The following is a 25404-nucleotide window of genomic DNA, read 5'->3' as shown; positions in this document are numbered from 1 at the left end:
TGCCACAGGCCGATGCCTCCACTTGGGGCTCGAAGGTGCCCCGCTCCTGTCCCCCATTCTTCAATTACTTCCCCTCTCCACAGTGTTAGAAGTGGCTTCTCCCCCCCTGGGTTATTCATACAGTGTAAGAACATGCTTTGGCACCCTCCTCCATCACACCCTACATTTCATAGTCCCCTTTTTGCCTTCATCCCTCATTCTCCCTCAGCCACAGACCTATCTCTCACAGCAGAGCTTCTCCAGGGAAGCTTCTGTCCCACCATTCACTGAAACTGCCCTGGCACCCCCTCTCCCCACACCAGTCAATGTCTCCAGTGATTTCCATACCCCCACAAGCAGATGTTCCTTAACCTCCCTTGTTGATCATTCTTTCCTTCTAGAACCAATGATCTCTCTTGGCTTCTCTTGGTTTTCTTCTCTTTCCCTGGCTAGCCCTTCCTAAGTCGTTTTTGGGGACAACGTCACTCAGCTTTGAATGCTGGAGGATCTCAGGGCTCTGTCCTCAGTCCCCTCCTCTTCCCCAATATCCTTCTATTGACATCCACCCCCCACCCCCAGCTCTCATTCTTTCTTAGGACTTTTAAATCAAGCATTGATTTACAAACAAAGATCTTAAATGTACATAATTTTCATTCTCATGATTTTAAATAGCAAGTTTTATCTCTGGCCCCTCTATCCAACCATCCATGTGATGATTTATGATGTCCTGATTGTGTCATAGGTATGAAAAACTTCGCATGGATGAGACGGAACCCTGACTGTACTCCCCAAACATGATCCTCCACAGGCCTTCCCATGTCAGTAAACCCAGCTTTAAAGACAGGAAACCAGGTGGCATCAACTTCTCCCTTTGCCTCCATCCCCACAACCAATCCAACAGCATATCCTTTTAGTCCTTTCTTCAAATTCTGTCTCAGGCATGTTCTTTAAGCTCTGACACCGCTGCTGCCATCCTAGGCTTCTGCCACAGGACTTTTATGTCATACCTGAATGCTGCTCTAATCTATTTTAACGGAGAAGTATTTAGGGAAATATTAAGGTAATCTTGTTCTCTAAAACCCTCAATAGCTCCCTATTGCACTTAGAATAAAATTTCAAAGTTTTCCCTGGCCTATGAGACCCTTTATGATCTGGCCATCTCTGACTTCCTCCAGCCTTATCTTGTCCCTGACATCCACACCTGAATCACTTTGCCCTGGAACATCCCAAGCTTTTTTCTGTCCTGGTGCCTTTGCTTATGCTGTGTTCTCTGCCTGTAATGTCCTTCCAGGGTTTTCTACTGGGCTGGCTTGGCTCCTTATTTTTCAGGTCTCAACTCACATGCCTTCCCAGTCTTGGTAGAGGGCCACTCCCCAGCCCATAATTCACCAAAGCTCCTGTTTTACTTTCTTCAATGTTTATCACAGTCCATAACTGTTGGTTACAATTATCTTTCTACTTTGCCTGGCTGGAACCTTGACTGAATGGCCCACTGCTGTATCTGGAGCATCTACACAGTGCCTGGCACACAGCTGCTGCTCAGGAAATCTTGAGTCAGGTGGGAAGGTTGGGGTTGGGCTAGGCAGAAAGAGGTGGGTATTGCAGTCAGCATAGGAGCCCCCTTTAAACCTCCAGTGACCCCTCACACTTTACTTTCTTTCCATAAAAGCAGTTGTGCAAATGGCTGTAACAATCTGAGGGGTGTGAAAAAGGGAAATGGAAAAGGTCCAGGGTCTCGAAGGTGGGCCTGTAAGCCCAGGGGGGAGATTCAAGAGTCTGGGGGATGTGGAGTCAGTGTGGGTCGCTGTGGGTTAGGGATAAATGACTTCCTTTGCTCTCTCTGGTGGGCATCCAGGCTAGGTTAACAGGGGTGTGTGTGTGTGTGTGTGTGTGTGTGTTCTCTAACTCAGGAGATGGGAAGCTGGGGATTTACTTCAGGCTGCTCTCTGGCTGCTGGGTGCCCATCCTCGGAGGACAGGGGGTTGGAAGGGTGCAACAAATGGACTGGGGGGATCTCACTATTAGACCTTTGTCTTTCCACTCACAGTCTCCTCTTTGCACAGAGGAGCCAGCTGAGAATTGAATTGTGTGGCTGGTGCTCCCAGAATGCAGGGCCAAGAGCGAGGGGACCTCAGATCTAGGAGGGAGAGGAGCTGGGCCCTGGACAGGCAGACTGGTGAGGAACCAAAGTAACACTGTGAGAGGAATGCTGGAAATAGGGGCTAGAAGTCCAGATCTAGAGTTGGGCTGGCAAGTCTAAGAAAGGCCTTGACCAGGGATAGTGGGGGCAAGGAGGGTATCCTGAGTGGGAAATCAGGCAGAGGGCAGGAGGCTGGGCCAGGGCCCTGCTATACTAGTATACTCCGGAATGCCAGGCAATGTTTTAAGGACTTTGCAAATATTAACTCCTTTAATCCTTTCACTAGCTCTATAAGGTAGGTCTTTAAAATTTTTTTATTTTATTTTATTTTATTGATTTCAGAGAGAAAGGGAGCGGGAGAGAAAGATAGAAACATCAATGATAAGAGAGAATCATTGATGGGCTGCCTCCTGCACGCCCCCTACTGGGGATCGAGTCCGCCACCCAGGCATTGCCCTTGTCCGGAATCGAACCTGGGATCCTTTAGTCCACAGGCTGACGCTCTATCCACTGAGCCAAACTGGCTAGGGCATATAAGGTAGGTCTTATTGCATTTAACAGATGGGAGGACTGAGGCGCAGTCATACAACACAATAGTGACAGAATAAGGATATGAACCCAGGCAACCTGGCTCCAGAATCCATGCTGTAAACCATCCCACTCTAGCATTTTTCTCATGCCTCTCAGATAGGCACCAGCTGAAGGCTTCTTAACAAGCCACTGGTTTTTCCAGACTTCCAGACGTGCAGGATGACATGCAGGCTGCATATCTTGGAGACTGGGGAGGTTGGAAAGAAATCATAACCTCTAAGGTAGAAGGGATCCTTGCTCAGCGAGTTTCTCTGCTTCATGTCCTACCTTTTCTTCCAGGAGAGGCTCAGGCCCAGGCTGAGTAGTTGGCCGTCATACACACTGTGATATTAGGGTGCTGGGGAGATCAACTTCTTCTGGCACTAAAACAGCTCCCTGCTTGAGATGCCACCACTAGAATGCCACCCCTCTGGGTTTAGCATTGACTTCTTCCTCTGCCTCTGGAGAGAGATCTCAGGGAGGCCAGGTAGGGGCTCTAACAATAAACTGGCCTGTTTTGGATCCCATCTGGAATGTTGTGAGGTAGAGCTTCAGACTTGGCCTTGGAAACCTGGATGGGGGTCAGAGTAGGGCTGGGTCAAATGTGGGAGCTGAGCTGGGGGAACAGAGAAAATAGGAATGGAAAACAGCTTAATCTACTTCATGGTTGGGTCTGTCCTTACCTCTTTTTGTCTATCCGTAAAATGGGATTAGAGAGGCTTTATTCCTTTGCTCCCCAGAGGTTGTGGAAGCCAGGAACTCCTTAAGGTGACATGTTTGAATGCCTTCTTGCAGGCCCAGTGTGAAGGAGGACTTCCCGTAGGACACCAGCCCTGAGGAACGGGGCCAGGAAGGAGGGAGCCAGGAGGAGGGTGTGGCAGCCCTGTCCTGCAAGGCTTTCCTGTTTGGTCATGAAAAGATGCCTTTAGCCCTAGCTGGTTTGGCTCAGTGGATAAAGCGTTGGCCTGTAGACTGAAGGGTCCTGGGTTCAGTTCTGGTCAAGGGCATGTGCCCAGGTTGCAGGCTCAATCCCCAGGAGGGAGCATGCAGGAGGCAGTCGATCAATGATTCTCTCACTGATGTTTCTATCTCTCTCTCTCGCCTTCTCCCTTCCTCTCTGAAATCAATAAAATTATATATTAAAAAAAAAAAAAAGATGCCTCTGGACTGGTGACTTGGCCTCCCAGGGGCCCGGCTGGCTGAGCAGAGGTTTGCTGACCACACCGGGATGGAGTCCCTTTTCTCCGATTTTTGAGCCCCAGAGTTTAAGGGATCTGCTCATCTATCTTGGCAGATTCTGCCAGCCCACCAGGAAAAGAGGGAGGCAAAGTTGGTGGCATTCTCTTCTGTATTTTGGGAAACTGAGGCACAGAGCAAGCACTCTGCTGCTGGGAGCTCCTCAGGCCCATGGCTTTGGGAAGAGTCCCTTCTCTGGCAGGGAGTATGCAGGAGGCTTAGCCACACTGCCCGAGTCCTTGTCTGCCTGGGTTGAGGTGAAAGCTGTGGCATAGCCAGAGCCTGGCAGACTGGAGCTGAGGGTGGACTTCTTGACAACTGGACATGGGGCCTTGTTACCTTCAGGCATCATTTGACGTCTGTGCCCCAGCCCAGTGTTCACAACCACTGGGAACACAGGACAGGATCCTCACTCTCCAGGAAATAAGAGTGAGCCATGCCAGGTGTGATATAATGAGGTGCAGTTCAGACCAGCTTCCTCGAGGAGGTGGTGCTTATACGGGGTGCTGAAGTCCTGAGTTACTTTGGCCAACAGAGGAGGCGTTGGCATTCCCAAGGTGGAGGGGGAGCCCAAGCCTGGAGTAGTGGGTGGAAGGCAGGTTGGGGAAGGCCTTGACTGCCAAGCTGCTGCGTCTGGACTTGACTCACTAGGCCCCTGAGGGCCACTAAAGGTTATAGGTGCAGTGGCTTGATTAGAATAGGGCTCGATAAAAGTGCATCTCAAACTTCAACATACAGTGGATCACCTGGGAAGTTTGTTAAAAATGCAGATTCTAACTCAGTAGGTCTAGGGTAGGGCCTGAGACGCTGCATTTCTAACAAGCTCCTGGGTGGTGTGAAGTAGCCAATGAGGGGCGGGGGTGGTTCCATGGGCCATCTTTGTGTAGTAAGGGTTGAGATTATGGATTCCGGCCAGGCAGGTGCAGGGATGGGTGCAGGTCACTTGAGACCTAGAACAGGTAAAGGGTCCATCCAGACTCCTGTGGATTGTGTTGGGGGAGGTGTGGGGACTGCCTCTGTGGGGGCTGAGGTGGAGGTAGGTGATAGTGTAGAGCAGTGGTCGGCAAACTCATTAGTCAACAGAGCCGCAGTTTGCCGACCACTGGTGTAGAGGGTTCAGGATGCAGGGTGCTGGGAAGTGGGGCTGGGTGAGGGGGGGGTATCTGGGGACTTGAGTCTCAGGCCAGGAACCAGGACTGATCTCCAGGGTGTCTGGCAGTGACGAGTTCCCAAGACTACAATAAGGTGTCTTAGGTGACTGCCCCCGGGCAGGGTGACATGCAGGCGGCATGTAGGCATCTTATCTTTGCCCACAGCTGAGCCCAGCCCTGTGGGTAGCCAATCTGGGGTGAGCATTCTTCCTCTATCCAGGCTTGGCCCAAGGAGATTGGGGAAATAGCTGACTTCAGTCCCAGACATAGCATCGTCTCCTAGAAGCCCCCAGAGTCTCCTCAGCTTTCGAGCCATTCCCTCCAGCAGGTGCAGCTGTCCCTTATCCTGGCCTGCGTTCTTGCAGCCACTACCAATGGTTACATGAGCTGCGCTGTTGGGGTCTTCTCCCACTGGGCCCCCTCCCCGGTGCACCTGGAAGTGGGGAGGCCTAGATGCTTCTCTCTGCTCCGACCCTGGCTGGGCCACTAAAGGCAAGTGTCTGCTCCTCTCTGAGGCCTCAGTTTTCTGTAAATTGAGGGATTCCATCCTCTTCCTGGGGAGCAGGGGAGAGGGTCACAGGATTTGTTGGATGGGGTACGGCTTCTTCCTAGAATGGCAGCTGAAGACATTTTAATTTTGGTTTAATATTAAAATTTGAATGCTAATGATGGAGTAGAATGAGAGATTTGCATGAAAGAATTGTCCAGTGTGCTTTGGGGGGGGTCTCCCAAGGCCCTTTGCTCTCTGGGCTTGGGGGGTTCGGTATTTTCGGGCACTGGTCAGATGAGGTCTCTTTAGACCTTGGCAGGAGGGTAGTCAATCGCCTCACCCAAAGGAAGGTGGGACAGTTCTGCTGCCCTGGGCAGTGCCAAGAGGGGCTCTCAAGCTGAATTCCTCAAATATTTCACACACTTCCTAAAAGGACTGTAGGACTCAGTGTCTGCCTGTGTGCCCCTGCTGTGCCAGGCTCTCCTGAGCGGGGAGGAGGGGGCTGCATTTTTCAAAGACTGCTCTGAGAAACTTCAAATAAGGGTAGAAACTGGCAAATTCACTCCACCACACATGGGGAGATTCACAATGCTCTGTAAGAGAATTAAAGGCTCTGACAAGTCCTGCAGAAGAGAAGCCATTTGGTGTTTCCCAAAATGATTTGACCACGGAAATCTTTTTTTTTTTTTTTTAAACTTTCTAATATCCCACCAACCTGGAAAACACCCAGTGGGAAGGGCTGATGTGGAAATGAGCTGCTCCATGAACGACTACAAACATGGGTAGTGTCCAAGTCCAGAAGTGCCGGGGAGGGAAGGAAGGGTGGATGGATAACTTCCTAGGGGAGGTGGACTTGGTGAGACGGGTACCATTTGAACAGTCAGTGGAAGAAAAGGGCACTGCAAAGGGAGGGATGGCGTGGAGGGACATGGGCCAGCTCTGGGTTCTCATGGCAACAGTTCTGCTTCCCTGGGTGGGTGAGGAAGAGACCTGGGAGGACCTGTCTGGTGCCTAGGACCCAACAGTTGCCAGGCCTGGGTCTTTGGGATTCTGGGAGTGCCTCCCACCCCACTGCTCCTGCCATCTCCTCGCTCTACAAGTTCTCTCCCAGCTGTTCATCTCAGAGAGCGGGTTGTGTCCTCCGGGCAAGAAGCTAACCCTCTTGGTGCCTCAGTTTCCTCATTTGTACTGTGGGACTAACATTATTTCCCTTGTAGGGTTGTTGTGATCATTGAATACGTATTGGTTGCTCTTAATGTGGCCTAGCAAAGGGGACAGTGGTCAGGGGTGTGAGAGGCACAAAGGCCAGCAGAGAGCATGGTGAGGCTTGGGGTGGGGTCCTGACTAGACCAGAGGAGGGGTCTTCGGTAGAGGAGGAGAAAGTGAGGGCGAGGGTAGCCAGGACTGACTTCCTGGAGGAGTGTCTGGCAGGGTAAGGAGATTTGGGCAGAATGAGGAGAGTTCACAGGCCACGTTGGGCCCTAGGGAACTAGTCTGGGTGTGGGAGTCAGAGGATCTGGTGGGAATGGTGGGTGGGTATAGGAGACAGGGGAGCTGAGGACAGAGAGGAGATGTCGGGGACCTGCCTTTATTCATTAGACCATGGGAAACCATTGAAGGTTTGTGTTTATTTTTTTCAATCCTCACCTGTGGGAGTGTGTGTGTATGCGCGTGCGTGTGTGAGAATTATATATATGTAATTGATTTTAGAGGGAGAGGAATGGGTGGAGAGGGAGAAAAACATTGGTGTGAGAGAGAAACAGCAATTGGTTGCTTCATTTACTTCCCATATGCTCCCGTATGTACCCTGACTGGGGACTCAAACCTGCAACCTAGGTGTGTGCCCTCACCGGGAATCGAACCAGAAACCTTTGTGTTGTACAAAATGACGATGCTCCAATCAGCTGAGCCACCTGGCCAGGGCCTGCCATCGAAGGCTTTTGAGCAGGACAGGGGTTTGATCAGAGTAGTGTTTCAGTGAGAAACATGACAGAGGTGTGATGGTGGGTTAAAGGTACAAGACATCTCCCCCCGACTTTGGACCTCCTCATGGAACAGCTGTGCCCCTTTACAGCTCAGCATGGGCAGGGGTCAGGTTGCTTATATGACCCTTATCCTCAGATTCTCAGAGGCTCTGAGTCATTTTCCCCAAAAGGTTGGGAATCTCATCCTGTTGCCTTCCTGGAAGGGGTGTTGCAAGTACAGGAAAGGGGGAGGGGGAGTCCCAGGGCCCTTGCTCCCTTCTCCTCCTCCCCTGTGGCTGGTGGGGACCGTCCTGCCTTGCTCCTTGCTACACCTCATTTCCTCTGAAGTGTGAGGACTCTTTGTGCAGCAGCTCAGGGGGCGGTGATGGGGGGTGGCATTTCAGACAGTGACCCAGGAGAAGTTGCTTTAATGGTACAAAGTCGGGCAGACCGGAGGGCCCGGCCAGAGGATGCTCAGTGAGCCTGCTCACCCAGCCCAGCCACACTCTCCTGTCCTGCTTTGCCCTTCTCTTTCTTTTCAAACAAGCAGAGTCCGGGGCTTTTCTGGCTCTCTCTAAACGTGCTGGGAGGGTGGAGGAGGAAGAAAGCATTTGGGTTCAGCCAGAGCAGGGTAGCTTGGCGGGGGGAGTGCAGCACCCCTGATATCCCAGTCCAGATTCCTGTATCCTCTAGCTACTTCTTGGAGGAGGGTGTAAGGAAGGTGTGATTTAGCCCAGGAGAAGAAGCACTCGGAAATGAGTTGTAATTTATTAGAAACAGAACAAAGAACCTAGCCATCCCCTGCCAACTTCGTGCCAGGCCCTGGCAGACCCAGAGTGCCTGTCCTCTCCTCACGCTGCCACACCGGTAGTACCAGCAAATGATATGTCTGGGTCTCTAACCCAGGTTCTTGGACATCCGACCCAATGTCCATTCTTCATCTCAGACCCCTCAGAGCCTGTCCACAGACCTTTAACCGTGCCTTCTCACCACACCAGACCTCCCCTCCCCACCCCAAGCTAGGCTAACCCAGCTCCCCGACTTCCTGACCCCACGGAGGAGGGGCTGCTGGATGCTTTCGGAACTGCAAAACACTAGACCTTGAGTCAGCTGGATTTTAAGATGACTCAAGCAGAGACACTCAGGACCATCAATGAACAAACATTGTTGAGAAAGCTTTTTGAATGAGGCCTTTAAATGTTAAGCATACAGATCCCTTTTACTCTCTTTTTTTTGGGAAAACTAATTTAAAAAAATCATACACAATTAATGGGAAATTTTTGATTTAATATGAAAAAGTAACGCAAGACAATGAAATTGACTCACTCCTTGGTTTTTAAAGAAGAGTAAAACCTGAGCCTTAGTATCTTACTAAGTGAATTTTGGAGTTCCTTATTTTAGATGGCAGGTGTGGGACTTCTCTGGACCTCAGTTTCCTCTTCTGTAGAATGGGGATATTGATTGAGATTTCACTTATACATCCCGTGTGAAATGCTTAGTGCTGCGCTCTGTTCCTCAGATGTGCTTAGTGAAAAATAGTGATAACGATGATGATCTATAATAAAAAAAAAGTGTAATATGCAAATTGACCGAATGGCTGAACAGTGGAACGACCGTCTGGACGACCTTCCAGATGGAGCAGGGATGTGAGGGCTGAGCCCCTTGCAAGAATTTCATGCATCAGGCCTCTAGTAGAATTACTAGTAAAAGAACAAGTATTTCTGGTTTTTTAAAATGTTTTTATTGATTTTTTAGAGAGAGAGAGGGAGAGTGAGAATGAGAGAGAAACATGGATTTTTTTTTTTTTTTAGAGAGAGAGAGGAAGGGAGAGGGAGAAACATCGATGTGAGAGAGAAACGTGGATCAGTTGCCTCCCACGAAACGCCCCCTCCCCGGGGATTAAGCCCTCTACCTGAGCATGTGCCCTGACCAGGAACCAAACTGGTGACCTTTTGATGCACGGGACGACGTTCAACCAACTGAGCCATACAGGCCAGGGCAAGCATTTCTTGATTTCAAAAGCTGGTGAGTTATTAAGTCTCTCTTTGAATTCAAGAAAAGGACTTGAAGAATATGTTTAGTATCCAAGCTCAGTGTCTTAACTCCATAGGTGTTTTATGGATTGAATCATGGGTGAAGGGCCAACGTGAGCATTTTGAAATGAACACCATTGTCTTGTCAGACCTGGTTCCAGCTCTTGCTGGGGTCCTGCTTCATTGTTGAACTTAACGGAGAGCCCTTTATTGATGAACCTGGGTTAGGACTTGTTAGAAGACCAAGTTACACCGCCTGTAGTTACCACGCCAGGAAAATCTTGGGCCGTTGAGAGAGGAGGGGACTATCTAAAGCAGGGGTGGGGCCATTCGGCCTGCGGGCTGTATAAGGCCCGTAAATAATTTGGTCTGGCCCCGCCACGGCATTAGGGGCGAGTTAATTAAAAGTTTCGCCCACGGATAGCAGGCTAATTTTTAAGTTGATAATTTTGTATGGCCTGCAAATGATGTTATAAATAACCAAATGGCCCTTGGCAGAAAAAAGGTTCCCCGTCCCTGGTCTAGAGGGTAGCAGGAGTTAGTTGCTTTTAGAATTTTGTGTGTGTGTGTAGGCATAGCCATTAGACCAGCATCCCTGTCCCTGTTTTTGGAGGATAAAACCAAGGGCCAAAGGGTTGTGGCCTAGTGTAGTGCCTGGCAAACCTTGAGCCAGCCCCTATGGGACAGGGAGACTCAGGTAGCCCGGTGACCACTCCACCATCACCCTGGGCGGGAGGCAGATGGCTTCCCCAGGGCAGCCCTTGTTTTTGGCAGTGCAGCCAGGTTGAGCCGCTAGGCTTGGGGATGCCTCCTGCCAGGCAGCCCCGAGTGGCTGGCACAGTGTGTGCCGTGTCAGTCTGTGGGGAGGGGTGAGACGGGAGAAGGGCCAGGCAAAGGGCTGCTTAGTCCTGCTGCCCCCTGAGAACTGAGCAAGCGTTGGGCAGAAAGAGATGAGCTCAGTGTTGTCAAGCCCTGCTCTGCCCTCACTTTATCTGGGTGGCCTCCATCACATCTGGGGACCTCTCTGAGCCTGTCCCCTCATCTGTAAAGTGGGCACCCGGGTGTTTGGAAGCGTTAAATGATGCCATGAATGGAGAGTGCCCAGCTCAGGGCCTCATAGGGAAGGATTCAATAAATAGGGGTTTACTGTGTGGTTCATCTGGTGGCTGGATTTTTGGGGGATGTTTTCCTTTTTCCCTTTTGTGATCTTGCATGCCACCTTCGCTCTGTGATCTGTGCCGAGTGGGGGCCATAGGAGAGGGAGCTTTGTGGGAAAAGAGTTCACAGTGAAGGGGGACCCCCTCCCCGCAAATGCTGCCTGGACCCAACAAGCCTTGGACACTTAGCCCTGCCATGTGGGCTGCAGTGTCTCTTCGGGGGCAGAGCGCTGGCAGAGGGGGGACCCGGTGGCTCTGGAGAGAGGACAGGCTTGCAGGAGACCCCCTCCTCCCGGGGGCTGGAGCTGAAGCACAGTCAGGCTTTGTGCGGAGTCACGCGGGGCCGGCAGGGGGGAACTGTGCCCGGGCTTGGGCTTGTCTCACAAGCCTCACTTCTTGTCAGTGGTTTTGAAAGAGTCAGTGGAAAGTGCTGACGGGGCAGTCCTCCTTCACCCCAGAACTGTGGGGCTGCGGCTCCTGGCAGGGAGAGGGTAGAAACCTGGCAGGGAAGCCACCTCTTCATCTGCCAGCGCCTACCTCCCAGGCTTCAAGCGCCCCAGGTGCAGAACGGTGGGTCTCTGTGTGGAGACACTGACCCTGGTCAGGAGCTGGTCAGGACAGTGCCCGCGGGTGCCGCCTGATGAAGGGGGATTGGCGGAGGGACCGCAGGTTGTGTGTTTTGGGCTGTGCTGGGCCCTGCAGTGGGAGGTGGCCTGGGGAGGTGTTCCCATGCTGGTGTAGCCTTGAGAAGAGAACTGGCTTCCGGAATGAGAGCATCTGGGCTCCCCTCCCACCTGCAGGTCCTGCACTGCGTTGTTTGGCCTCAGTTTCTGGTCTGTCTTACCCCACAGGCTTGTCATCAAGGGGAGAGGGATGACCAGCTGACATAGAACTTGTCAAGGTTTGTTCCTGCGGTGTCATGACTGGTTGCCCAAGTCATCCTTGCCCTCATCCCCACATCCTGTCATTCAGCAAGTTCCCAGAAGGTCACCATAGCACTTCTCCCTCTGATCCCCTTCGGTCACTTCCTCTGCTCCGGGAGCCGCAGCCCCACAGTTCCGGGGTCACCTCTTCGGAGAGGCTTCCCTGGCCTCCCCACACAGAGCAGCTGCGTCTCTCCTCACCCTACTTTGCTTTTTTTGGGGGCACCTGTCACCTCTGATTGGTTAGACCCTCGAAGGGGAGGCTGCTGTTGTGTCTGAGTGCCTGGCACAGAGTAGGGCTTGCTAAGCTTTTTGTTGTCCTTATTTTTATTGTGGTAAGATATACATGACATAAAATTTACTATTTTAACCATTTTTAAGTAGTCCCTCCTTACCCACAGGGGATATGTTCCAAGATGCGGGGGCCTGATGCGGCGGGGATCTCCCTCTTCCGTGGCCAGCACGGAGAGAGATGAAACTGGTTCTTGATAGAGGCGTCCAGGGATTGAGAAATAAAGAGACACAGAAGTAGATGCAAGCTGGGTCCCGGGTGGGTCGCTGACCTCCTCTGCTGGAGAGACAGACGACTCCCTGAGCCACGCAGCACATTTATTTATACTCTCATATACAAGGGGGGTTCACTGGAAAACTTAAGATTAAAGGAGCTTGGGAGGGCCCAGGTCTATTTCATTTCCTCTTTTCTGGTGCTAGACTGGTTCCACATCTCAAAGCCCTCTTCCGGAACCTAGACAAAGGTAAGCCAGGAAGTGACAACACCTCTGCACTCCTGGGGCGGGGGTGCAACTGACATGACTCTGTCAAATATCTTGGGCTTAGTCAACAGCAATCTAAAGAATGTCCATGTGTCTTCCCAGGGGGCCCTCTACACCAAGACCCCCAGTGTTTGCCTGAAACTGTGATTACACTACATATACATTATGATTCTTAGTATACATACACACCTATGATAAAGATTATAAAGTAGACACAGTAAGATTAACAACAATAACTTACAATGAAATAGAATAATTATAGCAATATACTATAATAAAAGTTATGTGAATGGGGTCTTTCTCCCTGTCAAATATCTTATTGTACTGTATGTACAGTGTGGTTACACTGGACAAAGGGATGTGTCACATCCCAGGCAGGATGGACTGGAACGGTGTGAGATTTATCATGCTACTCAGAAGGGTACACAACTTAAAACTTATAAATAGTTCATTTCTGGAATTTTTCATTAACTGAAACCTGGGAAAGTAAAACTGTGGGTAAGGGGGACCCCCGGGATGTCCTGTGCCCAACCCAGACTTCTCGCCGCATCGTGCATTGGCTCTGCAGCGCCTGTGCTGTCGCTGAGTGACCATCCTGCCCACCTCCCGCTTTCTCTGGATGGTGGGGACTGCAGGTGATGCCTGATGAAGTGGAGGGGTCCTTCTCCACATTCCACTCCCTGGGCAATCTGGGGAGCTGGGGCCATTCTGCCCTTTCTCTTGTGTGCCCCCGTGGGGGTGTGCTTACATGTGTGGCTGACTGGCTTGGGGAAGCTCAGGAGAAGCCCTCCATGCCTGCATCGTGGCTTGGGTAGTGGCTGCTGCAGCTTCGGAGGAAGGCCAGGTGAGTGGCCATGTGGGGCTTGCAGGGTGATTCATGGAGGGAAGGAAAAGCGGTATTGAGAGTTGATCTTAAAAGCAGCACCTCTGAGTCTTTGCACATACAGTCCCCCCTGCCCGGAGCTCATTTCTAATTTCTTTCCTAGAAATCTTCTCTGACTCCTCTCCCTGCCCCATTAGGCACCCTTTCTCATCTTCTCCCACATTGTTCATTACAGTCCTTATCAAATCCTTATCGCTGCATGTTATACCTGTGAGTTAACTGGCTGTGTACCTGTCTGTTTAACCCATTGCTGTGTTCTTCCCAGGGCTGGGAGCCTAGGACCCTTTAGAGAGCAGAGCAGGGGTGATGTAATTCCCCCTTTTTTTTTTTCAGATGAAGAAACAAAGTCTTCCCCAAGATCACTCAGAGCTAGATCCCATCCTGCACCCTGGTCCTCTCAAAGGGAGCCGTCCCCGAGGGCAGAGGTTGGCCCTGTCTAGCCTGAGATGCATTATAGACTAGGAATGCACAGGGCTTAGGGAGCTGGGCAACTGTGGGGAGGGGGTAGAGGGAGACCCTCAATTTAAGCTGGGGGTAGAGAAGTGGAGCTTGGACACTGCCTGGCTTGCTATTCTCTCTGTCTCCTGCTGTCCTGCATAGGCAGACACGATATCTCTGGGTGGGCCTGGAGTCTGCATTTGGAGCCTGCTATATATTAGCTTCATGTAGGACCTTTAAAAAAATATCCATGCCAGGACCCCAACCCCAAACAGTCTGATTTAGATGATCCAGTGTGTGTGTGTGTGTGGGGGGAGGGGGCTGGGTATCAATCAGTCTTTTATAAAAATCTCCAGGTGAGTCTAATACACTGGCTGGGAAGGAATTCCTGTCTCCTGAGCCTTGTAAATGGTAGGGGCTGGGCCAGGCTCTCTGCTCACTCCACCCCAGTCTTGAATTTCAGAAAAGAGGGAGCTGGGGCCCTGAGTGAAATGGGGTATTTGCCTAGGGTCCCCACCCTGGGGGTGTTCCCCAGGGAGAGAGATTTGTTGACTCTATTAGTTACCTAGCGCTGTGTAACAAACAACCCCAAAACCTAGTAGCTTAAAACGGCAGTAAACATTTATTATCCAAACATTTAGTATCCTCACAGTTTCTGTGGGCGAGAAGCTTGGGAGTGATTTTGTTGGGTGTTTCTGGCTCAAGGCCTCTCAGGAGGTTGCAGGCAAGATGATGGCTGGGCTGCAGTCATCTGAAGGTTTGGCTGGGGCTGGAGGGTTTGCTTCTGGGTGGTTCACTCACATGCGTGGCAGCATGGTTTGGCTGTTGGTAGGAGGACTCAGTTCCTTGCCTCATGGGCCTCTCCATAGGGTTGCTTTAATGGCCTCGTGACGTGATGCCTGGCTTCCCCTTGAGGAAGCAGTCCAAGAGAGCAAGGTGGAAGCCACAATGTGTTTTTTAATTTTTATTTATTTATTTAATTTGTTGAACTTCTCAGGGTGACATTGGTTAATAAAATTATATGGGTTTCAGGTGTACAATCTATAATACATCACCTGTATATATTGTATTGTGTGTTCATCACCCCAAGTCAAGTCTCCTTCCATCACCACTTATCTCCTCTATACCTTCTTCTACCTTCCTCCACTCCCTCACCCCCTTTCCCTCTGGTAATCACTATACTGTTTTCTGTGTCTGAGTTGTCTTTTTTTTTATTTTTATACTTAATCCCTTCACCTTTTCCACCCAGCCCCTCATCCCCCTTCTCCTCTGACAGCTGTCAATCTCTTCTCTATTTATGAGTATGTTTCTAATTTGTTTGCTTATTTTATTCACTAGATTCCACACATGAGTGAAATCATATGGTACTTGCACAATGTCTTTTATGACCTAGTTTCAGAAGTTACACTCATCATTTCTACAGTATCCTATTGGTTACATAGGTCAGTTTGGGAGGAGACTATGTTAGGGCACAAGTACTAGGAGGCAAGGATCATTGAGGGCCATCTTGGAGGCCGGTGACCACACAGATTGTCCTGTCATTACACTTGCAGCCTCATAGACCTTGTCCGAGAGGGCCAAGCATCCCGAGTAAGTGAGGGGGGGCGGTGCCCTTCTCTCCTAATCCTCTGTTTCTCCCCTGTCATCAGATCACAGCAGTGTCACTGCAGAGTGTGGTGGTTTCTCTGAGGCCTGGAGATCATGAATCATCATATAGTAGGGTCTTTGACTTCTCTATTGGCTGGACTTCCCCCTGCTCTTAGCACATTTGGTGTCCTGGCCCAGCCCTCCCAGTGGTCACACCACTAGTGTGCAGACTCGGGCCTGGAGGAATAGAAATAGACCATTGCTGTTACATGCCTGGTTGTGGGCTAAGCACTCTGCATTGTCACACTCAACCCTGTGAGGTAGGTATTCTGTATACCCATTCTACTGATGAGGAAACTGAAGCTCAGGTCATTCGTCTAATAAGTGGTAGAGATTCAAACCACCGGTATTAAAAAACAAGTGATCTGGCCCGGCCGATGTGGCTCAGTGGTTGAGCATTGACATAGGAACCAGGAGATCACGATTTGATTCCCAGTTGTGGCACATGCCTGGGTTGCCAGCTTGATCCCCAGTGGGGGGCATGCAGGAGGCAGCCGATCAATAATTCTCTCTCATCATGGATGTTTCTATCTCTCCCTCTCCCATCCTCTCTGAAATCAAGAAAAAAAATGTATTAAAGAACAAGTGATCTGACCCCAGACCTGTATGAAAACCATGGTGCTATAAGGTGTCCCCGAAGAAGGGGACTATTTATCAAGTTACATCATTAAGTGAAATACAGTAAAGTATGTTTTTGTGATTGTGTTTGTGTGTATCTGAGATTCCTCCAGGGCCATGGTGACTTGGGGGCTTCAGAATAGGGTTGGTGTCTTTTTTTTTAAACTTTAACAGTATCCAGATGTCTCCCATTTTCCTCCCCTGTGCCTCCTTGGTCCAGTCCCTACCCCCTACCACTCTATTTTCTGTGTCCATAGGCTATGCATATCTTAATATATAAAAAGCCAGGGGCCGTCACGACCAAAACAACTGGACGGAAGACCGAACAGCAGGCAGCGTGGGGCGACCAGGCTGGCAGGGGGGTTAGTGAGGGACGACCAAACTACTGTGTGGGGCGACCAGGCTGGCAGGGTAGGGCAGTTGGGGGTGACCAGGCCAGCAGAGGGAGCAGTTGGGAATGACTAGGCCAGCAGAGGGGGCAGTTGGGGCAACCAGGCCAGTGGGAGGGGCAGTTGAGGACCAGGCTGGCGGGGGCGGGAGGGGGCAGTTGGGGGCAACCAGGCCAACAAGCAGAGGTGGTTAGGGGTGATCAGGCTGGCGGCGGGGGGGGGGGGGGCGGGCATTTAGGGGCAATCAGGCAGGCAGGTAGGTGAGCAGTTAGGAGCCAGCAGTCCTGGATTGTGAGAGGGATGTCTGACTGCCGGTTTAGGCCCAGGGATTGGGCCTAAACCGGCAGTCGGGCGTCCCCCGAGGGGTCCTGGATTGGAGAGGGTACAGGCTGGGCTGCGGGGACCCCCCCCCCGTGCATGAATTTCGTGCACTGGGCCTCTAGTAAGTATAAAAGTTTTTTGGTTTATCTCTCTGAGATATGTTGTTCCATGCCTCCATGCCTTGGGACTTATTTTGTTGGTCAATTTATTTTGTGCACTAGATTCCACAAATAAGTGAGATCCTGTGATCTTTGTCCTTTTCTGACTGGCTTATTTCACTTAGCACAATAATCTCCACATTCATCCATGCTATCTCAAAGGGTAAGAGATCCTTCCTTTTTATAGCCCCACAGTATTCCATTGTGTAAATGTATCACAATTTTTTTTATCCACTCATCTGTTGATGGGCACTTGGGCTGTTTCCAGATCTTAGTTATTATAAATTGTGCTGCTGTGAACATAGGGGTGCATATATTCTTTCTGATTGTTTCTTAGGATATATTCCTAGAAGTGGGATCACTGGGTCAAATGGCAGTTCCATATTTAATTTTTTGAGGAAACTCCATCCTGTTTTCCACAGTGACTACACTAGTCTGGATTCCCATTAACAGTACATGAGGGTTCCCTTTTCTCCACATCCTCATCAGCCCTTGCTGTTTGTTGATTTATTGATAGTAGCTATTCTGACAGGTGTGAGGTGATACCTCATTATCGTTTTTATTTGCATCTCTCTAATGATTAATGACCTTGAGCATTTTTTCATAAGTCTATTGGCCATCTGTATGTTCTTTTTGAAGAAATGTCTATTCAGTTCCTTGGCCCATTTTTAAATTGGGTTTTTCTCTTCCTTTTGTTGAGTTGTATGTGTTCTTTATGTATTTTGGAAATTAACCCCTTATCAGATATATCACTGGCAATTATGTTCTTCCATAAGTGGGTTCCCTTTTCATTTTGATGTTGGTTTCTTTTGTTGTGCAGAAGCCTTTTAGTTTGATATAGTCCCAGTTACTGGTATTTCTTTTTTCCTTTGTTTCTCTTGCCCTCGGAGATGTATTGGTGAAGATTCTACTACATGAGCTGTCTGAGATTTTGTTGCCTATGTTTTCTTTTAGGATTTTTATAGTTTCTTTACTTACATTTAAGTCTTTTATCCACTTTGAGTTTATTCTTGTGTACGGTGTGAGTTGGTGGTCTAGTTTCATCTTTTTGCATCTTTCTGTGCAATTTTCCCAGCAACATTTGTTGAAGAGACTGCCTTTGCTCCATTGCATATTCTTGCCTCCTTTACAAATACAAATAGGCTAATGGTGTGGGTTGATTTCTGGGGTCTCTGTTCTGTTCCATTGGTCTATATGCCTGTTCTTTGCCAGTAACCAGGCTGTTTTGATTACAGTGGCTTTGTAGTATAGTTTGATATTGTGATCCCTCCAACTTTGTTCTTCTTTCTCAAGATTGCTGGGGCTATTTGGGTGGTGCCGTGGTTTTGCGGCTGGTTTTCTCTCCAGGATCAGCCCTTCTAGGAGAACTTCCTCTCAGGGAAGTGAGTGACTGTGAGTACCATTTCATATCCGTCCTCTTGTGCCCACAGCCTGGTGTGCTGTCCCCAAGGGCAGTCTGGCACCAATGTAGTTAACCAGGATAGTGACCAACTTTGTGGTTCCTTACAATCCTGTGGGTGCTGACTTCCTGGAGGGGGGGGTCCCAAGTTGGGGTGTCAGGTACTGCTTAGAAGGAGGGAACCTAGGCCATGGGTGTCTCATCCTAAAGTTTGCTTAAGGGAGCCACAGTGAAACCTGTGCCTTTAGGACTTTTCTCAGAGACACAAGAGGCTGGCTAATAGAGTCTGGGGTCAGGGCCAGCCTTGTTGAGGGTAGGAGTGATTATTCCCATTTTACAGCTGGGAAAACCAAGGCTTAAGCCAATGGACTCTCCAAAGGCCACACTGGTTAGGGGCAGAAGTTACTGTCTGGACAATTTTGTCTCATCCAGGCGTGTCCAGAGGTGGCGTAGTCATCATATAAAACCCTGACCTGTCTCTGGGCTGAAAGGGAATGGGATTTGCCTGCCTCTGTGAGATCTGGGATCTTAGTGGAAGAATGTGGTCTCTGCTGGCAGACAGGTGACTGCCTACCCTGCCAGATAGGATATCTGCGGGTAGATACACACAAAGATGGGAAACTAGGGCATGAAGTGTGAGGAGCTGGGGTTGGAGATGGAAGCTGCCCTCACATTTCCAGGGTGTCTGGCCCAGATTTTGAAAGTTCATAGGAGATGTTTAGAAGCCATCAAGACCAGCACTTGATCTGCTCTATTGTTAGAGCGTGATCCATTGACATGCTTTTGCCGAAGGCAGGATCTCTAGGGTGGAGTTTGGGGTAAAGCTGTTTGGGGTTTGTATGGGAGCAGGAATTCAGCCTTAGGCTCTGTCCTGGCCCATCCCCACCCCTGTTTCTCTTTCCAGCCATCAAGACTGCCCGCTGAACGTTTTGCCCCTCAGAGACCTTACCCTTTCTCTGGCTTTTTTCCATGTTTGCTTCCCCTCCTCTGTCCCCAAGTAGGCTTCTAGCCAGAGGCTGGTGATCTTCAGGGTCTGTCCCTGCAAGGCAGCGATAAGCTGAGGTCTTGGAACAATCCACCTGGGTCTCTCTGGCCTTGCAGAGCATCATGGGAAATAGAGACTGGCCCAGAGTGCTCACCTCTTCAAGAATGACACTAGTGCTTATGAGGGCCTTGCTGTTGGATTTGTCCCCCTATATTCCCTCAAATATATAGTCGAAGGCTGCCTCTCTCCAAGTAGTACAGGCTTCCCACTTCAGAAAAGGCTTACAAAGACTTTCAAAGTTGTTCTTTTAGGGACCTTACACACCTGGCTGTGGGGAAGAGATGTGGCTAACAAAGACGCTGTGCTTGGAGAGAAGTGTGAGTGCCAGGACGGATGGTGGGCCCTCCCCAGAGCCTCTTCCTCATCTTGGTCTTGAGGGGGCATAGCTGGTGGGAGGGTTCTACGGAATGAGGCACCCACGCCTTGTTCCTTTTATGATCCCATCTCTGATACCTGTCCCTACCCCCAGAACTGGGTAGGTTGAAACAGTGTTGAGGGTAGTCTGATTGATGTCAGGATCAAGAGTTGGGGCCAAGGCTGAGGCAGGGGTCTGAGTTCAGGTGAAGGCTGGGGTTCCTTAACTGAAATGGAGCTCTGGGTCCTAGGAGAGGTGGCTCCCACCTCTGTAGTAGTCTCTTTGGGAGCTTTTTCCTTTCGTTCTCTCTCTGAGTCCCACCAGGTAGCTGAACCTGTCCCCATTTTATAGATGGGAAAGCTTGAAGATTAAAGGAAGCAGGTAAGCATCTGATGGGACTTAGACATGTGTGTCCTGGAGGCGGGGTACAGATGCTGTGTCTTTGGGGTGAGTTCAGATGTGTTGGCCAGGTATTTCCCAGAGAAGGTGTCACCTGGCAAGGGGGAGACTGAGCTGGGGCTTGGGTCTCTGGGCGCCCGGGCCCGTGTTCTCTCCCTCTTCTTGCGTCTCCTGCGCTCATAGGCTGTCCTTGTCCTGTGTCTGCCCCTCCCACCCCCCATCAGTCACTGGCCAAGCCTGGCTCAGCTATCCTGCCTCTTTGACTTCCTGGCTGGCTGGGCAGGGTGAGGAGGACTGGGGAGGGTCTGGCTAGGAGGAGCTCAGGCCCAGCCCCTTCCTGGGGTTGAGGGGTAGGAGGAGCCTTGCAGGCAGACACAGAGCCCCTTTGTCTGGGCCTCTGTGCAAAGCAGCTGGTCTGGGATTTCTGGGTGTTTTTACATCTGAAGAATAATTGCATTGTCTGGGGGCCCCTCGAGAATCCAAATCCCTCCCAGACCTGCCAGGCAGTCCAAAGAGATTCCCTTAAAAGCCCCCCTCCCCTACTGTTGGAAGCTGAGGCAAAGGGTTCCCTCCAGGGAAACTGAGGTAGGGCTGCTGCCCTCGAGCACTGAGCACTAGGAGTATCCGTTGAGAGGAGAGACTTGGAATTCCCCAAGGTTGGTTGGGGAGGGTGCAGGTGGCCCCCAGAGCCCTGGGAGGGCTCACAGGAGCTATGGGGCTCAGAAGAGGGGCGGAGCCTGCTGTTTGGAAGGGGCGGGCCTGCTTGGAGTGCTTCAGCTGGTGGAAGCTGGACCCTGAGGGGTGAGGAGCCAGGTGGGCTAACTGCCTTGACCATGCTCCTCTCCTCTGGGAAATGGGTCTTGCACTTGGGTGACCTTGAGGAAAGGACAGGAGGCAGACACATTTGGGAGTAGCCCGTGTTCAGAAGGGAGCCAAGGAAGGGTGGGCATTTTTTGTGTTTTTGAGGGGCGACCTTGGAAAGGTGTGGGGCACTTGGGAAGATGGCCCTCTGTGGGTGGCATCGTTTTTGTTGTCGTAGCCACTGTTGGGGAGGGAAGTGGACTCCGACACTAAGGAGAAGGGGCACCTTGTGCTGAGCTGGACCGCGGAACCTCCCTGCAGTTCACTCCTGGGACTGTGGCCCTGCTCAGTGGTTGTGGCCCTGCTCAGCGATCATGGGGCTTAGCCTCACTCCAGAATAACGGGCAAAAGCACTTCCTGGGGGTGAGACGCCCATGCTTTGAGGATAGGCAGGGGGCGGGTAGTGGTGGTTGCAGAGCAGAACCAGTATAAGAAGCTCACATTTCCAGGGTGTCTGTTGCTTTAGGAAACATCAGTGGAGCAGGCCTTGCTGGTGGTTCAAGCAATAGACAACTGCGCAGCTACACAGCTGCACAACCACAGCGCTCCGCACAAGGGTGTGCGTATAAGAGAACCGAGAGCCAGATTCTCTGATGTGTGCAGGAGGGACGTTTCCCACAGGCCTTCAGCTGGGCTGCACTGGGGATGTTCACCGTTAGTGAAGTTGAGGGGGTGGAGTGCAAACTGAAGCCACAAAGGTCAGCTAGGTCCAGAGGGTCAAGAGCTAAGGCCTTCTTTATGGCTGGTTCAGGTGGAGGAGGCAGCCCGCCCCCTGGGGAAGTTGAGTGTAGAGGCAACGTTATTTGGACTGTGGAGTTGACATGGTTTGACCCGATGGATAAGGGCGGGTCTTCCATGAAATGGATGCCTTCCGTTTTGAGCCTGGGAGTGCTTGGCACTCCAGAGGCTTTAACTGCCATGGGGAAAGTGTAAGGCGATGTGTGGTGACCCCGGTTCCAAGAGGGGCTGGGCAGGGTCATATGTGGGAGGCCAGGACTAAAACATGTCTCTGGTATTTGGTGATTGGGAGGCAGTTCTTGGAGGGTAGATCTCAGGGTGACGTGGAACTGGTGAGGATACTGAGAGGAGGTGGTGGGGAAGCCGACACATGCTTGGCTGCTAGTGCCCGTTCCCGTTGGGTGGCCTCCTCGTGTTCATTCATCCTGTTTGGTGACCCTGCCAGGGGACAGGGTTTTTGTTCCCTGTGTCCTCTCTCCTCCCCCTGCTGCCCTCTTCTTTCCAGTTTGGTTTCTTGGGCAGGTCAGTCAGGGCAGTATGGGCTCTGGGCAGCAGGGGGAGGTGGTGGCCTGCAGGCTGGAATGGGATGGAGGATGGGGGTGGGCAGCAGGGCATCTTGAATGGTGGTGAGACACTCATGCAGTGTCTGGCCTGATTCCTTGAAGCTGCCAGTCTTGGCCTGCTTGTGGACTTGGGGACGCAGGCTCCCACCCCCACTTTGGCATGTAAGCAGGAACAAGAAGGCAAGTGCTATTGTCCTGTGCCCCTGCCCATCTCCTCCCCATCCCTTCTCCTCCTTCCAACCCTCCTCCTCCTCCTCCTCCTCCTCCTCCTCCTCCTCCTCCTCCTCCCCCTCCCCCTCCTTCCCCTCCCCCTCCTCCTCCCTGCCTGGCTGAGCCAGCACTTTTTTCCTTCTCTCCTTTATCTGCTTGAAAAGTACAGGGTGTTCTGTTTCTCCTGTGCATACAGATCAAGGAGCGGATGTTGTTTATTTATTTATTTCCCCAAATCTAGAGAAGGGCAGGTGGGCACTGAGGAGCATTAAGTGATTCTTCCTCAATAAGGCATTTTCTCTTAAAATTAAAAAAAAATTTTTGAAAGGGAAAGATGACACAAACCAATGGAAAATAAATTGCTTTCCCCACCCCCAACCAGATAACAGAGCACCTAAAAGTCCAGTTCAGCATTTAGCTGGGGCCCAGCACCCAGTAGGTGTCCCTGGACATAATTTTCTCTCTCCCTTTCCGTTTGGACCCCGAGGTGTGTTGGCTCCAAAGGCCGATACGGGGGACACGGGGCACTGACGCCTTATCTGTCTGCCGTCAGTGGGCTGTGTGAGTGGCCTCTCTGGCTTCTTGGGGGTGCTCGGGGTTGATGCGTCCATCTGGGGTTAGCTGTGAAGGTCAGGGGTGCAGGTGACCTATATGGCCCACTTACCTGTTTCTACTGTGGCACCCCAGGTGTGATGTCTGGGTTCAAGGTCTCTGATACTTGGGAACTCAGGATTCTTTCTGTGTCCATCTTGAAGGCAAGCTGCTGGCCTGTACTTCCCACAGTCCATTCCTGAACCCGGTCACAAAGACAGTCTGCTCATAATTTAGCTACGGAACTTTACAAATAATTTTCACACATGAGGCTCTTGAGAATCTTGTGATATCCCCACAGGGCCTTATTTGACTGTCACAGCAGTGTAGTGGGGGGGGGGGTTCTGTGATGAGACCAGTTTCATCCCAGCCACACTCTGAATTCCACAGGAGCTTTTTGAGAAGGGGTTCCACCAGTAAGATTTGAGAACCACTGCGTTGATCCCATCTCTTTATTGTATAAAAGCATTTTTTTTTGTTTTTTGTTTGGGTGGTCTAGGGCTGGGGGTGGGGATGGAGGCCACGAAACAAGCATGTAGGCAGAGTGCCCCCAGCCCTGGGGAACAGGCGTGGGAGCAGGGAGGGCAGCAGAGCCACATCGCATGGCGTCATTGGGTGCCCAGCAGTGGTGACGTCAGTGGCAGCTGGCAGCTAGGAGCACCCGGTATGTTTACAGACCTGCTGCAGAGCAGGTTCCTTGTCTGCATTGAATCTCTGACCCTTTCTCCCTGCTGGCTGCCCTGGCAGGGGGTGCAGGCAGCCATACCTCACCTTTATCTACATTTACTTCCCTGTTAGAACCTGGAGGGGGGAAGGAGATGGGGGGAAAGGACTCCAGGCAGCCCTAACCCCCCATGTGTCTGGATAGAACATCAGGAGGGGGTGGGGGAGGGGGTGTAGAGGGACAGAAGAAGGAGGAGGGAGGAGGAATAGGAAAACCCGGATACAGTCTGAGCTGGGGAGTCCCCTCCCAGGAGCTCTGGGCCATGGCACCACCTTCCGGCCCCCTGAGGAATCATTTCTGCACTGAGCTGGCTGGGCCTGGGGAGTTTGGATGGCATTTGGAGGCAGCCCATGCCCAGGTGTGGTGTGGGCAGGTGGAGTGGGTGGGGGAGGGGTGAGGAGCAGTTTCTTAGCCTGAGTATATTGAGAAAAAGACCACTTTGCTACACCTTGAGATGTGTGGAGAAGGAAGTCAGTGTGCTGGTATTATTATTTTTTTTTATAGGGAGCCAGGAATGGATATCTGAATGGTTACTGAGGTATGCACACACATACATTGGATGGCACAAATCCTAAATAGCCAACGCTGTGGATTCTTGTATGTACATTGTAACTACCATCCACACCAAGGTACATATTCTTCCACCCCAGAGAGTTTCCTGCTGGCCCTGTTCAGTTCCCATCTCACCTCTGTCATCACAGATTGATTTGACCTCTTTGTGAACTTTACATGAATGGAGTCATACAGTATGAACTCTTGTATCTCTGGTGTCTTTTGCTCAATGCAGTGTTGTTGAGATGATTGCTGAGAACTATTTCCTTGCGTGGCTATGCTGTACACAGCACGATAGATTTATTCATTCTCCTGTGGCTGGACCTTTGGGTTGCTTCTGACTATTATGAATAAAGCTGCTATGAACATTCTTTAGCATATCTATTTGGTGGAATATGCCGGATCAGGTACAGGTGACAGCTTTTTAGATGCCCCCTGTCTGCTGCCCAGCAACCACCTTCCACCCATATTTGCTCCCCGTTGTTAGGTCCTGGATACTATTGGAGTCTGCAACTCCTGCCACTGAGACCTCAGCAAAGGCAACTGGAATCTAAGTTGCTTGGGCCAGGGAAGCAACCCATGGACACCTTCAGACCTTTGTGGTCACTCTGGGAATAGAGAGGTAGCCTCTCCCAGCCCTTGGGCCAGATTCAGGGACCCCTTCGCCTCCTAGCCATCAGCTCCCGCGCCTGGCGTCTCCGAGCAAGCTGGCTTAGTGTAACTGTCAATTTGATGTCTGGCCTCTGGTGCCACGGGTCCTCACGGTTCACTGTTTCCTGGGCTCCTTGCTGCTTTGTGGTGACTGAGGGGCTGGATGGCTGGGGAAAACAACCAGAGGTCTACCCGGAATAGCAGAGGCTCATCCAATACCGGCCTCGTGGCATTTTTGGGGGGAGGGCGGGACTAGGTCCTGCCCACCAAATTGCCACCTCACTGAGGCTGTGAAAGAGCAACAGAAATCCAGAGGAGAAGAGAAGGGGCAAGAAAGAGAGAGTGTGAGGGAAGAACTAGGAAGGGAGGGAGAGTAGAGGGAGAGTATCTGGGGTTGGTGTGAGCATCCTGAAGTCCATGCAAGCATCCTGGGGTCAGTGTGAGCA

At 51.0% G+C, this 25404-nt stretch overlaps 1 protein-coding gene across 5 annotated transcripts in view; it reads left to right on the top strand.

Annotated features, from left to right (window-relative positions):
- Positions 1–25404, top strand: part of SMOX (spermine oxidase) — a 51422-nt gene that overhangs the window by 1241 nt on the left and 24777 nt on the right. The window lies entirely within an intron of this gene.

Source organism: Eptesicus fuscus, chromosome 12 (assembly GCF_027574615.1).
Source record: "Eptesicus fuscus isolate TK198812 chromosome 12, DD_ASM_mEF_20220401, whole genome shotgun sequence".
NCBI classification, from domain to species: Eukaryota; Metazoa; Chordata; class Mammalia; order Chiroptera; family Vespertilionidae; genus Eptesicus; species Eptesicus fuscus.
This window is presented reverse-complemented; position numbering and strand designations above follow the sequence as displayed.